The sequence below is a fragment of the Mus caroli genome, unplaced genomic scaffold (assembly GCF_978045245.1).
Source record: "Mus caroli unplaced genomic scaffold, Mus_caroli_1 scaffold_17, whole genome shotgun sequence".
NCBI classification, from domain to species: Eukaryota; Metazoa; Chordata; class Mammalia; order Rodentia; family Muridae; genus Mus; species Mus caroli.
Genome location: NW_028227272.1, coordinates 55234101 through 55261010, shown reverse-complemented (window position 1 = coordinate 55261010; position 26910 = coordinate 55234101).

Genomic DNA, 26910 nt, shown 5'->3' with positions numbered 1-26910 from the left:
CAGTTGAGGGACATCTGGGTTGCTCCCAGTTTCTGGCTATTATGAGTAAGGCTGCTCTGAACATAATGGAACATGTGTCCTTGTGATATAGTTGAGTATCTTTTGGGTATATACCCAGGAGCCCAGGATAGCTGAGTCTTCAGGTAGAACTATTTCCAACTTTCTGAGGAACTGCCAGATTGATTTTCAGAGTGATTGTACAAGTTTGACTCCAGTGGGGATATGAAATCTGAAGAGACCACTTTCCAGTAGTCAGACAGGATCCCCAGTGGAGAGATGGGGACACCACCCCAGCTACAAAAATTTTGACCCAAAACAGCTTGTGTCTAAAATAAATGCAGGGACAAAAATGAAGCAGAGAATGAAGGAATGGCCATAAAGTGACTGACCCAACTTGGGATCCATTCCATGGGCAGGCACTAATCCCTGACACTATTACTGATGTTACGTTGTGCTTGCAGACAGGAGCCTAGCATGGCTGCCCTCTGAGAGGTTCCGCTCAGCTGCTGACTGAGGTAGATGCAGATACTCATATCCAAGCATTGGATTGAGGTCGGGACCCATACAGAGGAGTTAGGGGAAGAATTGAAGAAACTGAGGGAGATGGCAACCCCATAGGAAGACCAACAGTATCAACTAACTTGGATCCCTGGGAACTGAGACTAAGCCACCAACCAAAAGGAATACATGGGCTGGTCCGAGGTCCCCAGAACATATGTAGCAGAGGACCACCTAGTCTAGCCTCAGTTGAAGAAGATGCACCTAATCCTGTAGAGACTTGATACACGAGAGAGGGGGTGTATATGGAGGGCATTGTCTCGGAGGCAAAGGGGAGGGGGGAAGAACTCTGTGAGGGGGGACCTGGAGGGGGACATCATTTTGGTTGTAAATAAATAAAATAATTAATTAGTAATTTTGAAAGTCTATAAAACCCAGATCTTTATTTTTATTTTTTTGTAGCCAGCACCACTTTTTTGAGACATACCTTAAAAGACGCTTGACTGGATGTCATTTTCCCCATACTACTTGAAAAATCTTTTGAGAACTTTAAGCACTCAGTAAACATCTTTTTAAATATATCTCATCTCTCACATTGTTACTGATGGCAAACGTTATTTTGAAAAGACTGCCTGTGCAAACTGGTACTCATTTTAATGAGAACTTTCTACTAATTTTCTCTTTAGTGGGAACATTTACCTTTAAGTGGAAGGATCTGGAATCCAGTGACACATGACCACTCGGATGCAGCTTAGGCGTTATCTACAAGATTTCATGGTTCACTCTGTATTTACAAATGCTAGTCTCTGCAGGACTTTGAATAAAACAAGCCAGGCTTTTCTTGTTTCAGTTACACTTAAGTCTCTTGGGCCAGTGTACAGAGACCAATGTATTGCCCACTATCTTATTTCACATTTCTTCAACTGCTTAAGAATTGTTTCCTTCAACATGTACTTAGCTTATTTATCTTACTTATGTATTAATCTTTTAAAATTTCCAACATCTCTTTATTTTGCCCAAGTACTTGTTATATGTACAATTTTATGAAATAAATAAATATTAGTAACTTGTGTTTTCCGTGATACAATAGGTATGCGGTGTTTTTATTATATTCCTGTCTACCATTGAAGAGTTGGTTTTTTGTTTTCTATTTATTTTGAGGGTCTTGTGTGTTCCAGGGTGGCCTGCAACTTGTCATGTTCAAAAATGACCTTGGATTACAGGTGTCTAACATTATGTCTTTCTTTTTCATAATATATTTATTGATTATTTGGGAATTTCACATCATGGGCCCCAAGCACTTTCCAGTTCTCCCAGGTGTGCCCCTTACCCATGGGACCTCCCCTCAAAAAGAAAAAAAAAAAGAAAAGAAAATAGAATCAAATCTAATTTTTGCTGCCCAATGGAGCATTGTCAAACTTCTAGTGGATAGCTGCTTAAAGGAAACTGAGTCCCAAGGACATTCATGTGATTTCTGGAGTCAGCATATGTCACTGACATCAGCATGATCTCTGATAGCAGTGTAGTCTTCAGATGTCAACCTGGCTTCTGGTGGCAACTCAAGCCACTCACACCAATGACCCTTGGAGGCAATGCAGCCCCATGGACAACGACATGGATTCAGACTACAGCATAGACTACAGACTCTGCATGGCCCTTGGACATCAACACAAATACCCACTGCAATAGCACAGGGCCATTTGCATCACTATGGCCCCCAGGAGCAGCAACATAGCTTCGGGCCCTTACGTCTATTTTTTTTTTTTTTTTTTTGGTTTTTCGAGACAGGGTTTCTCTGTGTAGCCCTGGCTGTCCTGGCACTCACTTTGTAGACCAGGCTGGCCTCGAACTCAGAAATCCGCCTGCCTCTGCCTCCCGAGTGCTGGGATTGAGCCCAGAGCTCTGTGAATATTAGGCATACACCGTATTTACTGAGATGCACCCCTAGACCCTGTTCATTTATTTACACAGCAAAATGTCTTGAACCCTAGGTGCTGGGGACAGAAACCAAGATAGAGATAAATCGAATGATTGCTCCAGGAGACTTGCATTTTTCCCTTTTTGGTAGGTGTGAAACTAACTTCTGTCCTTTTTCATTATGGTCAGGCAAGACTAGTAATCATCTCTTCATTTAGTTTTGTGTCTTCTTCCTACATTTTATTGAACTAGCCTCAGATTTAGTTCTACAGGTATGTTATCAACCTATGCTAAGCTCAAGGTTAACTAAAGCCCTTATATATTCCTGCAAGAGCTGCTGTTTTTCCTTTTCTAAACTTGCACAACTATTTTATTTTTATACTAAGTACTGTTTACTCCATTCTCATAAAACTTCATATCATATCTTCAAGCGCAGAGAAAATGTTTTGAATTCCTGTCTTATTGATGTAGATCTCCAAAATGCCTGTCTTCTAAAGAGTTTATAAGCATGCCTTTGTCTTCATCAGAATCACTGATAAACATGTGGAGTAGGACAAGGGTAAATGCAAGCCCTGGGGCACATTATCTTTGCAGTCAGGCAAACATCCCACTAACACTGCCAATATCTTGTTTATATTTCTTCACTTTATCTATAAGCTTCTTTTGAAAGATTTTATCAAGTGCTTTAAGACATGCTCTTTCATGTAAAATACTGTTCCTTAAAATTATAAATGAAACTAATTTGGAGTAATGTTAGCTTAGAAATGAGAATAGATAATTTAATTGTTAAAATGAGGCAAACATGTTACATCTCTCTTTAAAAAAAAATAACTACTGTATCTAAGGTTGTCTGGGAGATAGATCAGAAAATGGGACATTGGCAGCATTAATTCAATAGTTAACGAGGTCCCAAGAAAGGTGTGCAGAGTAAAAATGGAAAGAGTGGAAGAAAGATGATGCCTATTAAATGGAAATTAATAGAGCTTTTATTTTGTTTTGTTTTTATGTTTGGGTTAATCTAGAATGGCTCAAAATGAATACACTCAGAAGGGCAGCTCATCTTTTAAAATGCAGCCTCTCAAAATAATGGAAACTAGTCAAATTATTTAACATTTCATGTAGCATTTAATAGAAAACAAGAGACATTATCATCAAAGCTACACACATTTGAAATGACAGTCTAAACAATCAACTGTACTGTTCAGTTATTATATGTCACTTTGTAACTCTTTTTCTGTCCTCTCTCTATTCCCTGCATCCCCAGTTCTGTATGTGTTAATCAAAGGCTAGACAAGAGGATGACAGTAGAGACACAGAATATATAGGAGTCATGAGGGAAAAGAAACAGACCTGAAGATTGCCAATGGAGTTAAGGAGAAAGGGACTGTAATAATGTTCGATTGTCCAGTGCAGAAGAAACAAGACAAAGTCTAAAGAAAGCTGTTACCGTTAATAGTGACTGTAGAAGAGAATAGTCAAACATGCAAGGCGTTATTCAGATGGCATTGTTCAGACTTGTTTGGAGAGAGGGTATTGATGATTTATATATTTGAGAGGAAAACTGACATTCTAAAGAACGGTTTGTAAACATGAACTTGTTTAGAGGTCAGAGTGGATTGGTAGTGGAGACAACTGCATTGAACTGCTCAAATCTTTTTTGTGGGAAAGACTTGAAAATGAAGTCAGAGGGAAGAAGATTGCAGGGAGAGGGAGCTTGGCAATGCTCAAGTGTTCCTGAATCTTTAAAAGCAAGGAAAACGAAGCTGTGGAGATGAAAAGTCGGGATTTAAGGAAAAGAGGGAGCTTTACCTTTGAGTTGAAGGAGGGAGGCTTTCTCTGACACTGAGTGGGAAGGATAAATATGAAATCTAGGGAAACTGAGCAGGATCCAGGCAGAGAGCATATAGCTTTCATGCTTAGAATTTCTCAAGGGTAGTCCTACTGATCTGAAATTTAATGTTGGAACACATAATTATTTTCTTATTAGGTCAGCTTATGATTTCTGTCTTGTTGATTTTCTCAAAGAACCAGCTCCTGGTTTTGTTGTTTCTTTATATAGTTCTTTTTGTTTTTACTTAGTTGATTTCAGCCCTGAGTTTGATTATTTCCTGCCCTATACTCTTCTTGGGTGTATTTGCTTCTTTTTGTTCTAGAATTTTCAGGTGTGCTGTCAAGCTGCTAGTGTATGCTCTCTCCAGTTTCTTTTTGGAGGCACTCACAGCTATGAGTTTCCCTCTTAGCACTGCTTTCATTGTGTCCCATAAGTTTGGGTATGTTGTACCTTCATTTTAATTAAAGCCTAAAAAGTCTTTAATTTCTTTCTTTATGTCTTCCTTGACCAAGTTATCATTGACTAGAGAGCGTTTTTCAGCTTCCATGTGTATCTGGGCTTTCTGTTGTTTTTGTTGTTATTGAAAACCAGCCTTAATCTGTAGTGATCTGATAGGAAGCATGGGATTATTTCAATCTTTTTATATCTGTTGAGGTCTGTTTTGTGACCAATTACATGGTCAGTTTTGGAGAAGGTACCATGAGGTGCTGAGAACAAGGTACATTCTTTTGTTTTAGAATGAAATGTTCTATAGATATCTGTTAAATACATTTGGTCCATAACTTCTGTCAGTTTCACTGTGTTTCTGTTTAGTTTGTGTTTCCCTGATCTGTCCATCAACTAGACTGTAGTATTGAAGACCTTCACTTTTTGTTTTGTTTTGTTTTGTTTTGTTTGTTTTGTTTTTCAAGACAGGGTTTCTCCATATAGCCCTGGCTGTCCTGGAACTCACTTTGTAGACCAGGCTAGCCTCGAATTCAGAAATCCACCTGCCTCTGCCTCCGGAGTGCTGGGATTAAAGGCGTGTGCCACCATGCCCGGCGACCTTCACTATTTTTGTGTGGGGTGTAATGTGTGCTTTGAGTTTTAGCAAAGTTTCTTTAATGAATGCGGCTGCCCTTGCATTTGGAACATAGATGTTCAGAATCGAGAGTTCTTTTTGGTAGATTTTTTTTTCTTTCATAAATATGAAGTGTCCTTCCTTATCCTTTTTGATGACTTTATATTGAAAGTCGATTTTATTGGATATTAGAATGGCTACTCCAGCTTGTTTCTTGGGTCCATTTGCTTGGAAAATTGTTTTCTACTCTGAGATAGTGTTTATCTTTGACACTGAAGTGCCTTCCCTGTATGCAGCAAAATGCTGGGTCCTGTTTACGTATCCAGTCTGTTAGTCTATGTCCTTTTATTGGGGAATTGAGTCCATTGATGTTAAGAGATATTAAGGAATAGTTATTGTTGCTTCCTGTTATTTTTGGTGTTATTTTTATGTTTGTGTGCTTATCTTCACTTAGGTTTGTTAAGAGAAGATTACTTTCTTGCATTTTCTAGGGTTTGGTTTCCCTCCTTGTGTTGGAGCTTTTCATCTATTTTTTTTTGTAGGGTTAGATTTATGAAAATATGTTGTACAAATTTGGTTTTGTCATGGAATATCTTGTTTTTTTCCATCTGTGACAATTGAGAGTTTTGCTGGGTGTAGTAGTTTGGTCTGGCATTTGTGTTCTCTTACGGTCTGTATGACATCTGCCCAGGATCTTCTGGCTTTCATAGTCTCTGGTGAGAAGTCTGGTGTAATTCTGATAGGTCTGCCTATATATATTACTTGAACTTTTTCCCTTACTGCTTTTAATACTCTTTCTATGTTTTATGCATTTTGTGTTTTGTCTATTATGTGACAGGAGGAATTTCTTTTCTGGTCCAATCTATTTGGAGTTCTGTAGGCTTCTTGTATGTTCATGGGCATCTTTCTTTAGGTTAGAGAAATTTTCTTCCATAATTTTGTTGAAGATATTAACTGACCCTTTAAGTTGGGAATCTTCGCTCTCTTCTATATCTATTATCTTTAGGTTTGGTATTTTCATTGTGTCCTGGATTTCCTAGATATTTTGGATTAGGAGCTTTTTGCATTTTCTTTGACTGTTGTGTCAATGTTTTCTATGATATCTTCTGCATCTGAGATTCTCACTTCTATCTCTTGTATTCTATTGGTGATATTAGCATCTATGACTCCTGATCTTTTTTCTAGGTTTTCTAACTCCAGAGTTGTCTCCCTTTGTGATTTCTTTATTGTTTCTATTTCCATTTTTAGATCCTGGATGGTTTTGTTCAGTTCTTTCACCTGTTTGTTTGTGTTTTCCTGTAATTCTTTAAGGGGTTTTGTGTTTCCTCTTTAAGATTTTTTTTACCTGTTTACCTGTGTTCTCTTGTATTTCTTTAAGGAAGTTATTTATGTCCTTCTTAAAGTCCTCTATCATCATCATGACATGTGATTTTTTTAATGAGAGTCTTGCTTTTCTTGTGTGTTGGGGTAACCAGGGCTCACTGTGGTGGGAGAACTGGGTTCTGATGATGCCAAGTAACCTTGGTTCCTGTTGCTTATGTTTTTGCCCTTTTCTTTCGCCGTCTGGTTATTTCTGGTGTTACTGGTCTTGCTGTCTCTGACTGTGGCTTGTCTGTCCTGCAAGCCTGTAAGTATGTACTCTTGGGAGACCAGTTCTCTCTGGGAGGAATTTATGAATGGAGAGCTATGGCGCAGGGTCAGTTCTGGGGTGCAGACAGAAACCAGAAGGATCCTTTCCCCAGCTGATCGTTGGTTCCTGTGTCCTGATGGCTCTGGGATGATCTCTCTTGGGCCAGGAATTTGAATAGAAGTGGTGGTCTTAACTGTGTTCACAGGCTTGTCTGCACTCCTGGGAGGGTAGTACTTTTCTGGCGCTATTTGGGTATGGAGCCCTGTGGCAGAGGATCAGCTCCAGGCACAGATGGAAACCAGAAGCAGTTTATGATTTCTCTATGTTCACTCTGCCTACAAATCTTTGAAGACCTTGTTGCAAATAGGTATGACTGAGGAGCATGTAAGAGTTCCATGAGTTTAGAACATTTCCTGTAGGATCAAAATATGGGTTAGGTTGAGGAGCAATGAGGTGGATTTCTGAGTCTGAAAGCTTTTGTCCCATCAGCATAAGAAGACATTTTCCTCTTAAAGGATTTATCCTTTGCTTTAGTCATTTATTTATTTATTTACTTATTTAATTTTTTAATATAAATGCATTTCACAGCTTTAAGGTTTGTGTTGTTTCAATTAATTATTACTCCTAAGCTCATTTTTACAAATAATTATTTAGGATTGTATTTCTCTTAGAATTTTATCTTTCCCCCCATCTTCCCCTTCTCCCCTTTCTTCCTTTTTTCTTTTTCTTTTATTTCTTTCCTTTATTCCTTTCCTTCACAAATGATGAGCCTTTCTGACATGCCAGGGAGTATATGAAACAAGATACACAGTATGACTATGAGCCTATAGGTCATGGTCTAAAGTGTTTGATGGATCTCAGTACAATGATAGAGGGGTGGAACAATTTCATAATAGAGGTTCTGGCCAGAGCATTCAAGCTCAGGGATTTTTTTCCAGAGAAAGAAAAGTCATACAGTTTGTAGCTAAAGAGCAGTGGCTTGGGATTAGGATCTTCATAGTTAACGCTGGCAGACAGCAGCTGTCATAAGGTAGATAAACAGTAGATTCAGAGCATGCTTTGGTTTGTAGTGAACATATGAACTTTGAGTACCAGGAACCCAGACCATGAACTGTAATGCTTAATTTTTTAGGACAAGTGTTTTTCTTACCCACCAAAGAGGAACCAGGACACAAGACTATGTAAATCCAATCCATGGGTTTGACTAGAATGTTTCCATAAATTAATTCTCTACTTTCAAACAATAGTATCATGAATTTGCCAAGCTGATTTTGGAGGACAGAATAGCCCTCATAAGTCTGTTTTAACTGTAGAGGTTTAGATCTAATCTCAATTAATAATGAACTTCAAATGGGATGTTGTCTTTCCTCCAGCAGTTATACAAATAAATATAGATAATTTATATTTTGACTCCTTCCCAAGGCTCTCACTGTTAAGACACTGGAATTATTGTCAATGGCAAAGCACAAAAGGGAAAAGAGAAGGAGGGGACTGGGAAAATGAATTTAAACCCAACTTTTTCTTACTAAATACTTCCCTTCTGTTCAGTTTTATTATTTTCACAGAGCTATTAAATGTCGTATTTAGAGTAAATGTCATTAAAAATCCAGAGGCAAATTAGAAAAATAACATCTGAATTCAATAAGAAAATATCTGCTTAGAACAACACAAACTAGTGGGAAAAGAATTCTCTCTACCCCCTCCTCCTCCACATGTTCTGAATTCACTCACTCTCAACCCTTTTAATTTTCCAACATCAAAAAAAATCTTATATTTAACCAATGAAAGACTATCATGTCTACTGGCCTAGCGTTTTATAAGCTGTTCTGGCTATGAAGAAAGAATGCTGTGTTGTTGTTGTTGTTGTTGTTGTTGTTTTTCAAAATTGTCCAGCTCAGGACATGATGCAAGCCATCTCTCAGATTGATGATTTGAGAAATTGCACATGATATTTAACACTTGCATTCTTTTTAAATGTCAGCAATGTGCCAGCCAATACTCAGATTATTAACCTAGAAGAGTTTAATGTTAGTTCGTTTAAGGGGAAAATCTTTATCACAAACCTACCTTAGTCAATGGAGAGAAATGATTTTAGGTTGTTTTCAAGTGTCGCTGTAATGTTTAGATACTATGATCAATGACAAAAGTCATTATTGATGACCTTTAGGAAATGTTGATCTATTTGTGCCACAAAAATGTCTTGAGTTTAGAACTATTCCTGGATACTTGTTTTCTGTTACTGTGTAGTTTACCTGTAATTTCATTGTAATAATGATCTACCTCTATGATTTAATTCTTTCCTGAGACCACATCTCCTTAAAAGCTTGCTTTTTGGAAAAGTTGACAAATGAGATAAATACCTATCAATAATACCCATTAGACTACAGTTATCATTTAAGATCTAGAACAAATTAGAAAAATGACATTAAGAAGATATCGAAAAGATTATTAAATATTAAGAAGCTAGTGGCTTAGAATTATATACACTGATGGAAAGAGAATTCTGTGCATTGGTACCTCCACACAGAATTAACTCTCCCTTTCCCAACATCCACCTTCCTTTAATTTCCCAACAGAATCTATTGATCATGCCCTGACCCCCAAAGCAGCTGTGTTGCTGGTTCTGTGAGTGATGGTTCAGTGGCTGGGTGAAGGTGCAAAGGGTATGCACATGATTTGACAGCTTTCCTACCAGTGGCCCCTCAGAAAACAGTTAATCATTGCTATATTTTACAATAGCTTTCCAGTTATGATTTCCCAGGTGAGCACAGAAATGTATAAAAAGGGCATTACAAGAGATGATCAGGGACTGCCACAAAATTACTACTGAAAATGTTTGTACTATTGCTTAATGTTTCCTGAGAACGATTTGTATATAATCTCTTTAGTGTTCAGTTCCAGGAAGATTTGTCTCTTCCAATAAAAGCACAAAATTAAAAATATTAATAACAAAGTGACTCTGAAGAAAACTGCATGGTGAGGGGTTAAGAGCCTATCAATGACGAAAACCAATCATATTACAGTTTTTCTTGATGCCAAAGCTCTCAGCAAGCTCAGGTTTCTATTTTATATTAAATCACATTATTTACTTTTCTCCTATATTGTTGGTAAGAATGTAAAGAAAGTATCTTTCTGTTACTTTCATTACTGCACACTTAATATTTTGTTCTGAATATGTTTTTGATCTAGAGCTGTCTTAAATTTTTACGCTGAATAATCATAAATAATGCAGTTAAGCTGGGCAGTGGTGATGCATGCCTTTAATCCCAGCACTTGGGAGGCAGAGGCAGGCAGATTTCTGAGATTTCTGAGTTCGAGGCCAGCCTGGTCTACAGAGTGAGTTCTAGGACAGCCAGGGATACACAAAGAAACCCTGTCTTGAAAAAACAGAAACAAAACAAAACAGAACAAAAATAATGCATTTAAAGTGAAAAGAAGTTTATATTAGTTCCATTTTAGACTGCTTTACTCTCTAGGATTTTTTTCTGATAACTTTCATTACTTGTATTTAGCTATTCATATCCTTTATGATTGTTTATTTAAATATTTGTTTTCTCTTACTTTGACAATTTCTACTTACATTTTAAATTTTCTCACTATAGAATCTGTACTCTCTGATTTTTATATTCTTTCTGCCCTTAAGAGAGCATTGGTCACTACCATGTTGAAGTTAGTATTTACTCAGGATTTACTGTCAGTCAAGGTGGGCATGAAAGATAGACATTAAGCAGTACAAATGTAATGAATACTACAATAAAATTGTACAGAGCACTACCCTGATTGTAGGGTTCTGAACTTCAGCACTGATATTCAGTGTAAGATAATTCTTTTTGGAGGATGGCTGTCTTGTCCATTGTAGAGTATTAAGCAGCATCCCTTGCCTATGCCCAATTACGCATCCATTATATACTAGCAGCTCTTGTTAGCGTTGTAGACATTGCCAAATATTCCCAGGGTCATCACATTGTCCAACTTAAGAATCCCTAGTTAACGCTGTTCCTGGTAAGCTGGGATGTGTTTAGTGTGGCAACTTTGCCTATGAGAAGCTCATTTGAACTAAGAGTTGATGAAGGAATTAGAGGTAGTGTTCTGAAAAGAAGTGGGAAGGATCCTTTGAAGATGGAAGTCTTGGTGTTCTAGGAAGAGAACCCAGTATCCACAAAGCACTGAGCTGTGACTGAGACTGCAATTGAAGGACGCCAGGGTGGACTGGTGTTTATAGTATGCTCAGAGAATGGCTACTTCCAAGCTTGAGAGGTATACCTCTCCTACTGGGTTATATAGGCCATGCTTACAAAAACAAAAACACTAGCAAAAACAGTGGGAGCACGAAGACATTTTTAGCAAAAAGTTAGAGGATACTGAACTGAACTAGGTAGCAACAGGAACGAGGATAGAGGAGAAGGTGGAGACAACATTTTAATTGAATGATGTGGACACTGGCAGGTGAGTTGACAGAAATGACAAATATACTGGGCTATACTTAATTGCCCATCCCCCACTTCCTCCTCCACCGGTTCTCACCCAGAAGCCTGATAAACAAGCAGCAAGAAGTAGCTTCCCTAGCCCACCTCACATACACGACTGTGCAACACGAACTTGCCTCTTCATCCTCTGTTCTTACTGTTCTGTTTCTCATTCTTTCATGCATCCCCATGCTCCAAATAAGTTTTGCTATTCAGATCTTATAGACTTTAAAAGGCCTAGTTTCTATTCTTCTATCTCCTCTGGTAGCTTCTCTGACCACCATGTTACCTGATCTTCTCTGTAAGCCCTGAATTGAAAGCTGCCCTGGGTGGCATATTGGTCAGTGTCTTAAATATTGTTAATGTTCACGGGCACGAATTCATTGCTTTTGAAAATAAATTACAGATTCCCTGAAAGTTGGGAAAACTATGCCAGTTCTCTGTTGAAGACACCTTCTGTACTCTTACTACACTCCAAAAGACAGGTCTTGACAACATAGTAAACTATATGTTTGATGCATTGGTAAGGATACATGTCAGGTTCTGCAAAGCAATACAGAGATTGAGTCATGTTAGGTGGTGTGTAGACTTGAGGTGTGAATCCACCTGAGCATTCACTATTTTCATTAATCTCATTCAGATGGCACATTTGATCTCAATCTCCTACTCAGCAGATGTTTCTCTATGCTGCAGATTTTGAAGAAAAATGATCAGGATTTCCCAGAGCTATTCTTGTCACTGATTGGCTAACCTTCCTACAAACTCTATATATTATGTAACAGGCAAACTAGAGGGGTAACTAGCTGTGCAAGGGCCTCTTGCTGATGATGGCCAAGCTCACCACAGTGATACCCTTCATCCAATTATTGCAAAAGACAAGAGTCAAGCAAAGTTTAATGAGGAGTTGGATGAGCAGTCTGGCCCCAGTGCCTGGCTTCAAGGTCAGTTAACCATATTACATGTAGATTATATTAATAATTCCTAGACCATAAATATCCACAGTCCCAAAAGTCTATGAAGCAATTAAGTCATAAGAAACCTGGATGAGTGATTCTAATTAACATGAAGTTCACCATGCTATATAGTTCACTTCTAAAGTTCTTTGTAACTAGATTATGAGAGCTTTGAGGGTGGAGTGGGTATGTTTGTATGTAGTTATATTTCCATAGCAAAGGGCCATCATAACTTTTTCAGCATTTTAGACCAGGGAGAGTGAAACAAGTATATGCTTTGGGGCAAAAGTACTCTTTTTTTTTTTTTTCCTTTACCACCAGAAAGCCTGTTTTTAATTTTAGCTTATGAAGTGGTAACAGAAGATAGATACTTAACTGGTCAATAAGGGATAGTGGAAGGGCTTTGCAGGTATAGGTGCCTGCTTCCACGACTATAAATCTGAGTTTGACTCTTCGGACCTTCATGGTGGAAGGAGAAAATGGACTCCCATATGCCATCTTTTGTCATAGAGTTGTGAGAGTAGAATTCTGAGCCTTTGTGAGAACACTCCAAGAAAATAGGAGAAGACCCTGTGTCCTCGGTTTCCTCCCAACATGCAATTGTTCTTGGAATGTGTTTTCATCCCCCCTCCCCTGTTTTCATGGTCCCCCCAGATGTAGCGGATGGAGTAGGTTTACTTCCGATTACCCAGTGCTGCTTGCTATTGTCATTCAGAGTGTTTATACCCTGAACTCATGTGACCTGTGCTCATATGACCTTTTTCTTAACCATCAAAGTATAAACTACCTGATGCTCTGAATAAAGTCAGCTATAGGATTAGACTTCAGTCCATCTCATTTATCACCTCCATTCTCCTAGGTCCCACAGCCTCTAGAGCAGTGACAGTGTTCTGATACCAACATATTCATCATAGCACATACACAAACAAATAAATTTGATAAAAAAATTAAATTTTATTTACTCAATGATACAAACCAGTTCATCCCCAAGGTCAAATGATCATATTTAAGACTGTATTCTGCTCTTCTCTTCAGTTATTCACCGTGATGGTCCCTCGAGGTAACCTTCCTTTTCACCGTCTTTCTTTGTGTCTCTTGTATATATTACTTGCATGTTAAGGTTTTCTTTACTACTGAAAAAAGGGGCGGGGGATGACACATGGGGTGTCTAGTCCCCATTCTCATGATAAAACCACATAACCTTAAAGATTATTTTGTTTTAGCCCAGTGATTCCAATTAATGTTGACTGTATGCACGTGGGAATTTGCTCAGGGGCACAGACGGCCGTTCAGTAGCCACTCTCCTAAATAAAAGTGCCTCTTCGTTCCTTAGGGTCTTCCAATACTTTCTCAGCTAGAAGGTGGAGCCTTTGGTTCCTTAGTCCCGTTCATTTATACTGGATTTTTAACTGGCTTGATTTTGTGTAAGTCTTGTGTTGGTAGCCACAGCTGCATGACGTTCATGTATGCAACAGACATGTCATAACCAGAGGTCAGTATTTCACCCTACTCCTCCCCCTCCTCCAACTCGTACCTTGTTCTTCCCATTCCATGATGTTCCCTAGGCCTCAGGGTAGGAGTGTAGTGGTTGAGATATATGTCATCTGTGACCAGACATTCCCAGTTGCATATTCTCAGCACTTTGCACAGAAACATATCTCTGATTAACCCTACATCGATAAGAGGTTCCTCTGACCAAGATTAGAAGCTGTACAAACCTAAGGATGTAAATATTTAGAAGGCAGTTTGACAAGATGACCATTTCGAAAAACAATATCAATCCTCCCGCCCCGAGGCCCATGACTTTCCTAGCAGTGAGTCGTAATCATAAACTTTATACTCCAATTCGTTTTAGATGTCCATAAGTGTTAATTCTCATCAAACCCAGCTGCAGTTAACATATTGATATCATCGCTACTCTCTAAGCCCGTGCCTATTGTCTCTACCATGATTGGTTTGGCTTAACAGCATTTATAATCAGAACTTCTATGGGTTTGCTGATGGTACCACAGCTGCCAAATCTGAGATGGCAGGCCAGAATCTATTGAGAAGCAGAGAGAGTTCCCTCCTGCAACCACATTTCCAGGGGCACAAACTTTCATTGTCTCCTATGGTCAGCTTGGCTGTGTGACTTCATCACTGTAACCAGAAAGCTTCATAACCAGTTCAAAAAGCCAGAAGGTAACAAGCACCATGGTAACCATGCCTTCACCACACCCTCCCCAGCCTCACCCTTTCCACTACCCATTAGCACCTGGCTTTACAACAGATGAAACTCTCTGTCTCTATCTGTCTCTGTCTCTTCCTTCCTTCCTTCCTTCCTTCCTTCCTTCCTTCCTTCCTTCCTCTCTCTCTCTCTTTCTCTCTCTCTCTCTCTCTTTCTCTCACTCTGTCTCTCATACATACACAGACACACACACAGACATACACACAGACACACACATAGACACATACACACACACACACACTACCACCACACTACTACCACCACACTACCACCACCAATCAGTTATTAAAGTATTAAAATCAAGATTTGTTTTTCCCTTACATATTTCTATTCTACCCATCCCATCTTCAAAGACCCTGTTAGAAGCATTTACCCAAGGATGGGAGAATCCTGATTTGTTACCAATGTAGGCACCTTTGTTTTTCTTTCTAGGTCAGAACTGAGGAATCTCAATCCTATTCTTTATCTGGCAGGTATAAGCTACCGCACTCTCTTCACTACAAACTGCCATTTTCTGTGGTTTGGTGCCAATTCTTCAAAGTTTGGGGCCTGCAGAGACTGCAAGCTGGAGGTTGCATTTTGTCAGGCACAGTGGCTGCTATTCAAGGACGAGGCTCCCAAGTGGGATTCAGATTCAAAAACTGGGGATTCCAACCAGTGTGGTTAATCAAGGGGTTCTTTGTAGTTCTAAAATTAATATACATTTTAACTTCAATTAACTTGTTAATTGAATACATGAACATACTCCAAATAAAGCACATTGTCTTAGCTAGGGTTTTACTTCTGTGAACAGACACCATGACCAAGGCAATTCCTATAAGGACAACATTCATTTGGGACTATTTTACAGGTTCAGAGGTTCAATTCATTATTATCTAGGTGGGAATGTGGCAGTATCCAGGCAGGCACAGTGCAGGCATTCATCTTCAGGCTGCTAGCAGAATACTGACTTCCAGGCGGCTACGATGAGAATCTTATAACCCACACCTACAGTGACACACCTACTCCAACAGGATCACACCTTCTAATAGTGCCAACCCCTGGGTCAAACATGCAAACCATCACACACACACAATATCAGAACAGGAGTTTAAAAAGTTGAAAAGAAAATAGAAACAAGCTACAACTTCATTCCGTGTTCATTAATCATGTTTTTGTTACATGTTGTTTAATATAGCTAAGCTATCTCTCTGCTTATGTAGAATTAGCTAACTTGTCTTACTCAAAGTAGGTTATGTACCAATAACAGATTTCCTTTTTTCTTTTCTTCAAAATTTGAAGAACTAGTACAGGTCAAAATTCCTGAAGTCTTTTATCCAGGTTTTAATTCTCCTAACAACCATGTAATAATTTCATAGAAAAGGCAATTGTTCAGTGTTTCGGTTTCTAAGCACTTTGTCCCTATCTGATTTCAGCTGGAGAAAGCAGAAAACCACAGAGAAAAGTTATATAGCTTTTGACCTTAGTATGACTCGTCATTGTTTCCCCACTCATGGAAAATGCTCTTAATTTGAGACCATTTGCTCCCTCTCATCTGGTATTTGCTGTGCATTTGAGAGTGTTGGCACTCTTGTGGATCAGAGCTTACCTAGGGCTACAGGTGTAGCCTGCTGCCTATAATTACAAAAGTTTTGGTTTACCAAGTTGTGTAATGAAACACATGCTCCAAGTCTTGCACAATGTAATGCAACTATACAGGGTTTTCACAAAGCCCCACGTAATTGGCTTTATTTTATTGTATTTTATTGTATTGTATTTTATCTTATTTTTAACAAAGGCACACTGTAATAAAATACAACTAATAAAAATAAAATAAACAGGATATAGTAATGAAAGTTTCTTGATATTCTCACATGTAGCAAGGTATTTTCCAGGAATCATGATTTCTTTTATCTCATTCTTTGTATCTACTTGAAGTGTTTAATCATGAATGCATTGATATAATCTAGAAATTAATTAGATGTGTATAAAAGTTAATTGACAAAAACAATACATCAAGAATTTTCCATGCCAGTATATCATTAAGAATTGGTAAATGTTCATGTGAGTAATGGAATATTGTTTGGCACTTACACAAAACAAGTGTATCTTTCAAGAAAGAATAATGCACGAAGGATTTCATTGTGATTACCCATGCCATGAAGTAAAGTATAAAAGTCTTAAAGCAAGAAGTTAGTGCTAACTTCATTACTTTTAAACAAGGCACTAAGCGGCACTCTTACCTTGTTACTTGATGTCTTGACTCACTAATGGTTTTCTTGCGTATGACAAGAGTAACGGTGACACAACATGAGTGATCGTGTAGTGCACATAAAACAAGCCCTGTATTATCAAAGTCCCCTTACTTTTACTGAAAATAACGTTACTGGAAGTGTTGGAAACAAAGGGACAGCACGTGCCTCACAGTGACAGCTGGCTCACAGAGTCTGTGCTTTACATTGGACGCCCTGATTCTTTGAAATGTTTGTTCTAAGCCCCTACCCTTTCTATCTTCTTCTTTTTTTTTTTTTTTTTTTGGATTGGATATTTTCTTTATATACATTTCAAAGCTTTGCCCCTTTCAGGTCTTTCCTTCAGAAACCTCCTATAACATCCCCCTCCCCCTGCCTCTATGAGGGTGCTCACCCACCCACGAACTCTGGTCCTTCTGCCCTGGCATTCTTCCAGAGCCTGGTAGATACAGAAGAGGAAGCTCACAGCCAACCATTGGACTGAGCTGGGAGTTCCCGGTGGAGGGGTTGGAGAAGGGACTGAAGGAGCTGAGGGGGTTTGCAGTCCCATGGAGGGAGCAGCAGTGTCAACAGGCCAGATTCCCCTGGACCTCCCAGGGACTGGACCACCAAAGAATACACATGGTGGGACCCATAGCTCCGACAGCATATGCTGCAGAGGATGGCCTTTCTATCTTATTAATGAGGAATGGAGGCACACAGAAACCAGGCTCACAGTATTGGCTTTTGGCAGAGTTGGGATTTGAGTCCTAGCTCTGCTCCACTGTGTCCCCTGTGTGCTGTTGCCTTCCCATATGTGAGAACTCGGAAGGGACTCCTCAAAGGACACCACATCAGGGCGTGTCTGGTCACTTATCCCTGTCCTCCTCCCTAGAGTTGTAGGCAGGCCCCTCCTCCTTATCTCCAGTTCTTTGGTGGCACCATTATTGACTTCAAAGAGTGCTGGTCCAGATGTCAGTAATATGTGACTGTAGGCAGCCAGTGAGCCCTGAGGATCAGTATGGATTATTTTTTTCCTTTTCAAATGTCAGTCTCTCCCTGGTGGGAACATTCTAGCTCTGCTTGTGTCTTGCCCAGTAATCCTGTGAACGAGCCTCCACTAAACCAATTCTGCTTCTGTTCCCTCTTAGCTCTGTGCTCTATGCTCACATGTGTTTATGACACATGCCATTTTCAACTCCAACATTCTAGAGTGTGGCAGCTGGTTCTCTTGAGTAATAAATTTACATTATTCTCAAGACTTATGTTCCTCATTGGCCTGTATTGATCAGTACATTGCCCTATCTTTAGGGTCCCTCTCTCACCCACCCCTCAGAATGTCAGAGGATCCGAGGCTGCACATATATCACACGGGTACCATGGGAACTTGAAAATGTTCACACTGAATCCTGTTTAAAGTCCCTCACATTTAGCCACCTGCTGTCACCACTCACTGGGAATGTCTGGGAATTCATAACTTCCAGGGAAGTTGCACTTTGTAAACAGCATTCATCAGCAAAGTGTCATTCAAAGTGTCTTTCGGTCTCAGGGAGGAGTGGGTCCAAAGTTGACTGCATTCATCACAAGGTCACTAGCACACTGTATTCTAGAATCACAGCACAACGATGCGTTTTGTGACACAATTCTGGAGGAGATATAAATAAGCCTTTACCTACCTCAGATGGGCAACCCATTCCACACACAAATAAGGACATTACTAAAATGTAGTTTGGTGAACCAAATGTTATTGGAGTTAGTTATAGGAATATGGGTGATGAGTTACTTACCATAGCAGAAATTTCCTCAGTGAGAGCTTGGATGATAGATCATGAAAGTTGGATACCTGGAGTTTACTGCACAAGTTTTAGGAATCACAATGAGTTGGAGAATCTCTTTTCCTTGCAGCTTGGTTTATCTGAGCCTCCCTTGGGCAGCTTGTCTGAGAGTATCTGTCAGCAGTCCTTATTCTTGGGGTGGCCTACTGAATCTGGTATATTGTAGGGACTTCCTGATACTTTTGAATTGGTTTTCCCCTCCCCCTGAACTTAATGAGCCACTTTACAGAATGGAATTTTTCACTGTGTCTTTAGGGAAAGTTTCAATATAGAATGCTTATCTCAGAGGAGGTTTTTATATAACAGTGTCCCAGACTAACCTAAAATTGACTGGATTAATTCAAATCAAGGCCATACAAAGACACTGCCAAAGATTCTATTCCAAGAAGAGAACAAATCCTACTATGGCCTTTCAGTGTTGACAAATGGTAGCTTTTCAACATGATGAGATCATATTGCTTCCCTCAGATGCTAAAGATACCTTGGCAAAAACTACCAATGTGTTATTTTATGTATCATCTCTGAAAAATGGAGTGTCACTCTTTGGAAAGATCAACTTGCTAGTATAAAGACTATTACTCCTTGAAAGTCTTAAGTCCAGAGTTGAGAAGCACATTTAATTGGCATCCAGACAAACACATCACGTTTCCCTTAGGTTAAAGTGGCGAATAATGCCTTTAATTCTTATCCTCAAAATAGGTCTGTTGCGCAACAGAGTGATTTCATGTAAGAGGCAGGGCAGTGACCCCAGAAGTGTTTAGTGTCTGTTCTTGAAGATGTGACTGTTATATAAGGGCAGTGGTTTTTATATGTGACCTATGAAGACGCTTCATTTCTTTGACTGACTTCCAGAGCTAAACAGTCTCTCCTCTTCTCCTTATTCTTCTGCTTCTCACAGTCTCTCCATTTACTCTGCAATAATCGTAGTCACCCTGCTTTTTATCTACTCTCACCTGGGAATTCCAGGACCACAGAGAATCTTTATACCACTATCATTTCAGTCTTAGCCTCAATAAGGCAGCTGCCCGGGAATACCAATTCCTCATCCATCTTAGTAGACTATATAGGAGGGCATGTAGTGGCTACTGGGAATGCAACTAGTATTATTTTACATATGTATACTAATAAAATTTTTAGGTGTTTGACTTTCAAATTCTTTTAATTATATATAAAAGTAGAGTCTTCCTATAAAAGAAAAATTAAAATACAATCTTTACACCATTGAGTGAACATGCCTTGTTTAACAGAATAAGAAAAAAAATCTATTAAGCAGGGTTCTGTATATGGATTTGAATAATTAATAACCAACTCTAAAACTGCCTTAGTGTTTTCTATGAAAAATTAAAGGGGATATAAGGAATAGGAGTTGGTCATTTCCTAACATTTTCTTGATTGTCCTATGGAATCTCATGTGAGGTGGCCCTAAATATAATATCTTTTGCACTTGCCCAGGTAATCTACAGTGAAGTAAGTTCAGGGTAGAGTGTGTCTTCTGTATTTCACAAACCTCTTCAGATATTTGTCTGAAATAACAGCCCGTCACACAATAGAAAGGTATTCTTATTTGAGAGGAATTTCAATTTCATTAAATAATAAAAAAAAAGCCCTTCTTAAAATCTTGTGGTCTGAGTTTTTGTCTGTGGTACACACTGGTCTTAAAAGTGGCTCAGTTTTATTATATGTAAAGAACAATCTTCCAAAGAAAATAATAAATATATTTCTAATTTTGTACTTGTGGAATCATACCACTGGAAAAATTATACAAAACCCAGGGACAGGTATCCAAAACCAGCTGCGAGTTCAGAAGAGTGGGGGTGGCACTTGGCCTACATGTTTGTCTGCAGAATCTGAGCTTCGTTAAATTTATTCCTTCTAAATTTTGCTAGAGACATCCCTGTTTTTGCCAACCTTTCTCTTGGAGAGAGTCACTTAAATTTCTCTTTGTTCAGGATTGTTTTTGTAGGCCTGCTCTAGAGAATATGAAGTAATTGATACAGAAAAAAAGGGCTTTTTATTCATTTATCTATATATTTATCTAATTCTCTACCCAGATTTTTCTTAGTCATTATGAAGCTGTGTATTTCCCTGAAAAAATATATATGTGTATATATATATATATATATATATATATATATATATACATATATAAATATATATAAAGAGAGAGAGAGAGATAGGCAGAGACAGAGATTGGGAGACAGAGAGACAGAGAGAGGGAGACAGAGACAGAGAGAGGGAGACGTGGGGGGAGAGATGTGGGCTAGTTTAAAGATGTGGCTGGCTTTTATTTCTTCATGGAGGGCAGAGTAGACAAATAACCTGGTAAAATGATATCTTTGGGGTCTCTCCAACAGCTTTACTGTCATTCTTATGTGTGCTGATATAGTCTGTGTTTTTAGCTCATAATCTATTGTTTTCTCTTTCTTTGTACTTTGATAACTATACTCTATAGACTTTTCCTTCTCTGGCCTGTACTGTCTTAAGATTTATAGATAGGGGAGCTAGGGAGGGGAGCTAGAGGGATAGCTGATAGGGGAGCTGGAGTAGGGAACTGGGGAGTAAAGCTGGAGTGGGAGTGCAATAGGGAGATGGAGGGGGAACTGAGGGGGAGCTGGAGGGGAAGCTGGAACAGGAGGACTGGGAGGGGAGCTGGAAGGAGAAGCTATGGGGGTTCTGGAGAGGGAATCTGGAGGGGATGAGTTCAAGGGGGAGCTTGAGGGAGTCTGAAAGGGGAAACTGGAGGGGAAGTTAGAGAGGAGACTTGGAGAGGGAAAGCTGGAAGGGGGAGCTGGAGAAAGACCTAGAACAGGGAGCTGGAAGAGTGCTTTAAGGTATAGCACAGAAGGACATCTTGTTCTGTTTCTGGTGTGGTGGGTATTTTCCTTCCATGGTGTGGCTGACTGTGTTTCAGAGGAGCAGTGACATTTATTCTGCAAGGAACTTTGCATTCTCCGCTAGATATCCACCCCTCTCCCCCCCCCCAGGAGGAATAGCTGTGGCCTGCTGTTACCCCAGCGGGCATCTTCAGGCCACACTATACCATCTTCAACAAATCCGACCCCAGATCAGCTGGGGGTGTCTTCCCCTGGGTTATTGCTTTGTTATTTAGATCTTGTCTCTACAAAGTAGAAGGTGCAGTGTGTTCTTCCCACATTCCTTAAAGTCCATTTTTTTTTAAGCCACTAATCAGCTTGTATTCATTAATTTACTGCATTAGGTTTTCTCTACTCATGTTACTGGGGCACTTTCCATCTCTGACTAACAATGACATTTAGCTTCAATTTCAATAACATTTCCATTTTAAAATAACATCATTTAGGCAATTAGTATTTAAAAAATCTTCCTCTTTTAAAAATAAATGTTGGCAATAGGTCTTGACAGACACTGATATCTAATCTGTCTCCACATCAGGGTATCTGGAGGCAGTGCTTTGAAGTTAAGCATGGCCAGAGGTAGCTCATGCCATTTCTCCTGGACACATCCAATGGCTGAAGCTCACAATACTTGCCTTTTCTCCAAACACATATATTTTTCTGTTTATCTGGTAAGTGATCTTTACTAAGTTACTTACTATTATCTAAGGCATTGGCAATGGTGGCCAAGGAGGGTAAGAGTAAGGGAGTGTTAGACAAAGAAAGGACTGAGGTTGTTAATTGATTCACATCTTGCTGAACAGGTTTTTCTACCCTTTAAATTTTCCTCTTCAGAACTTCTGAATATGTGTGAGACAAACATGTAAGGCTGTTTTCTATCAAATGGACAGTTTAAAGCTTTCATAGCCATAATTGCTGGGGCAAGGAAGACTAAGTTGGAAACTAAGTCTCATCAACTGAATGCTTCTATTGGAAAATGCTGCAGGTCAATTCCATTCACACTCATTTCTGAAGGAATTCTTATGAGTACTTTCAGAGGGGAACTGATTATCTGTGAAAACTAGCAATGTCTGCCACAAACTACTATCACATGTACTTAAACAACGACAGTAACTCACCACCTACAGTGGTGCCCAATGTAGGGACTCATTCTTTAAAGTGTTATAGTAGGTTAGAGGTTGAGCTAGCTCTTCCTTCAGCTGCAGGGGGTGAGGATATGAAAGGCAAGGAGGCATCTTTCTCTGTCACTGCTTGGCAGGAAGGGGCTGGGTATCTCTCCTGAGCTTGGGTCTTATTTCTTAAACCTATATAAATACCAAGTTGAAGAAAGTTGGTCCTTATAACCATAGCATTTCAATAAGTCTAACTTGGAATTTCAATTCTATGTTATTTATGAGAATAACCTGGTAATCGTTGTGATAATTCACATTTTATGTGACATATTTATTCCTCACTCATTTGGTGAGCAACTATCATGTTGTTTTGCCAACTACAGAGGTCTAGAGATTAAATGGCTAGGTTGAATTAGGTCTATGGCATTAACAACTTTATAAGGCCAGCACTAAATGTCAAGACACTCATCAAATTAAATGTGTTATAGTGTGACTCCTAGTTAACTAAAAAGAAGTTTCTTTGTTTGCTGTTGAGATATGATAGGGTTGGCTACCTTCAAAACTATCTGGGGGGGGGGACTCTGTGTATGATGATTTATTGAACAAGTTGCATGAAAGGTTGCTGTTAATAGGTGAACAGAGGGAAACATAAGTTTGTGTCTTTAACTGGAAGCAATTTACCAGAAGAAATGATCAACTCTTCCAGTTAACAAAGGAAAGAAATAAGTCAAAATCCATAATTGAACAATATGTGTAAGGATACAGTTCTGACGCTGAAGATGGAGAGATAGTTGTTTGCGTCAATCATTTCAAATATGTAATTGACTCTGAGGAGACGAGAAGGTATTTCCTCATTTGAATGTCTGCAGTTGGGAGTTGAAGCAGGTGACATTTCCCCAGGGATGTCATGGTCAAATGCTTGGGTTTGTTCCTCATCAGGATGTGCTCTTATTTCAAGGGGAGCACCAACGTGTGCGGAAGATGGACTGATGACATTATTTGCTTCAGGTCATATCTGTTTCAGTTATCCTACTAGCAGTGTTAGCAATTTACAAAGCATTACCTGGGAAAGGAGACTCATCTACTTCACAGCTATCTTGGCTCATATAAGAAGAGCCTCCAGAGAAGCCTCGGAAGTCCCTTTTTTAAGAGTGAGGAGTAAGGCATATCTACAAGCATTAAACCAGTTAAGTAATGGCTGAGACAGATTAGGGAACCAAATTCCCAAAATGAAATAATGTTGTTTCTACCTCTGCATGGAGAACAACTCTTCTTAGTGACCTGAGTATTATCCTTCTTCCTCTACTCCTATGGACTCAGTACAGGTAATCTAGCTGTGTGAATCAAGGATTTTATGCAAAGGCTGAATGCTGCACAGCCGCTGCACACAGGAAAAGAGAATTAGTCTCATCTGTCTTCCTAATTTACTAATCCAACGGGTGCTTATTTACTGCCTAGTATGACTAGCAAATGGACTATACTTTGAAGACGATGACAGATGAATAGGACACTCAAGGAGACAAAGGAAGTGCAACAAACAAGATAATTGAGATAATATTGATTAAAGAAACAAATGGCATGCTAAGATAGAGGGGCAATAGGCAAGTAGAACTATCAGGAAATGATGCTTGAAGTGAGGCAGTGCGATAGTTAAACCACCAGGGATGAGATAGAGATACCCATGTGAACACTGGGTGCAATACTGGATCAAGAAGAGGTACAGACACATGAAAAACCCCAAAACAAAAACAACAACAACAACAGCAATCCTTTCAAGATAGGAAAGTCCTTGGAGCTGAGTCAGGTCAGTGTCCCGAGAGCATTCATTATGGACAAGGGAAGAGTGGCAGAAATAGTTGACACTGTAGCTTCATGGGGTTGTCACATTGCTGATGAATTCCTGTAGGATTTTCCAGTGTGTTTTATTTGAATATAAAGAAAGTCCTCTGGTTTTCTTTGTTGAATATTTGTTTTTATATTTTAAAATATTTATTTCCATGTGAAATGTGAGTTGAAAAGACACCAGAAAAGGGGGGATGAACTGTCATTTAGGTCAGAGATGATATTGGTGCTATGAGAGAGAAATTGAAATGAAAAGACAGGGATATACATTCCTTAGGCAAAAAGACTCTCTTATACATCTTGCCCATACATTTGAAGAAAGATAGTAGAAAAACAATCTCATTCACAGCATCCTCAAAAATCTAAATAAACATAGCTTTATAATGAAAACTGTGAGATACCGAACAAATAAATTGAAGCAAGTTAGGGTATGGAAAGACATGTAATGTTCATGGATTTGCAGAAGTAACACTTTGAAATGGCAACACTACTGAAAGTGTCCTAAAAATCTAATGCACTCCCCATCAGTATTACTCACAGAAATCAGAAAAGTAATACTGCGTGTAATATTAAAGCACCAAGGACCCTGAAGTATAAAGGTCATACTGAGCAAAGGAATGACACTAAAGATGTCACAATGTCTGATTTCAGGCGATGCTACAGAGTCATTTTCATAGAAACTGGTATGGAAATGAGCAGTAGTAAACACAATAGAACACACAGCAATGAGCTGTGTCAAAAACATACATGGGTGGCAAAAAAAAAAATAGTCTGTTCAACAAATGCAACTGGCCAAACTGGGTATCCACATGCAAAAGAATGAAACCAGTTCCTCTCTTCCTATCCTGTTAAAAAAAAAAAGCCAATTCCAATTGAGTCCAAAGGTCTCAACTTAAGATTCAAAACTCAGAAATGGAAGAAAACACAGGGAAAACACTTCAGGCTATAGGCATGGGGATAGTGCAGGAACTAGTTTCAAGAACTGACAAATGGGATTGCATGGAATTTAAAAGCTTTTGCTTGGTCAAGGAAAGAAAACAATGAAGAGACAGTCTATGGAATAATAGAAAATCTTGCCAGCTGCTCATCTGGTAGAGGATTAATATCCAGACTAGAAAAAGTTAAAATAAGCTCTCTAAACACAAAAATTCCAGCCAATAATTGGGCAATTGAAATGTATAGATACAGGTACAGAAGATTGGTACAGATGAAGCACAGATGACCAAGAACTATATGGAGGTTCTTCGAGAGTTAATATGACTTTTTTTTTTAATATTTTTATTACATATTTTCCTCAATTACATTTCCAATACTATCCCAAAAGTCCCCCATAGCGCCCCCCACTTCCCTACCCACCCATTCCCATTCTTTTGGCCCTGGCATTCCCCTATATTGGGGCATATAAAGTTTGCAAGTCCAATGGGCCTCTCTTTCCATTGATGGCCGACTAGGTTCTGGTTAGTACATCATGTTGTTCCAACAATAGGGTTGCAGATCCCTTTAGCTCCTTGGGTACTTTCTCTAGCTTCTCCATTGGGAGCCCTGTGATACATCCAATAGCTGACTGTGAACATCCACTCCTGTGTTTGCTAGGCCCCAGCATCGTCTCACAAGAGACAGCTATATTTGGGTCCTTTCAGCAAAATCTTGCTAGTGTATGCAATGGTGTCAGCGTTTAGAAGCTGATTATGGGACGGATCCCTGGGTACAGCAGTCTCTAAATGGTCCATCCTTTCATCACAGCTACGAACTTTGTCTCTGTAACTCCTTCCCTGGGTGTTTTGTTCCCAATTCTAAGAAGGTGCACAGTGTCCACACTTTGGTCTTCATTCTTCTTGAGTTTCATGCGTTTATCAAATTGTATCTTATATCTTGGGTATCCTAAGTTTTGGGCTAATATCCACTTATCAGTGAATACATATTGTGTGAGTTCTTTTGTGATTGTGTTACTTCACTCAAGATGATGCCCTCCAGGTCCATCCATTTGGCTAGGAATTTCATAAATTCATTCTTTTTAATAGCTGAGTAGTACTCCATTGTGTAAATGTACCATAATTTCTGTATCCATTCCTCTGTTGAGGGACATCTGGGTTCTTTCCAGCTTCTGGCTATTATAAATAGGGCTGCTATGAACATAGTGGAGCATGTGTCCTTTTTACCGGTTGGGACATCTTCTGGATATATGCCCAGGAGAGGTATTGCTGGATCCTCCGGTAGTACTATGTCCAATTTTCTGAGGAACCGCCAGACTGATTTCCAGAGTGGTTGTACAAGCTTGCAATCCCACCAACAATGGAGGAGTGTTCCTCTTTCTCCACATCCTTGCCAGCATCTGCTGTCACCTGAATTTTTGATCTTAGCCATTCTGCCTGGTGTGAGGTGGAATCTCAGGGTTGTTTTGATTTGCATTTCCCTGATGATTAAGGATGTTGAACATTTTTTCAGGTGCTTCTCTG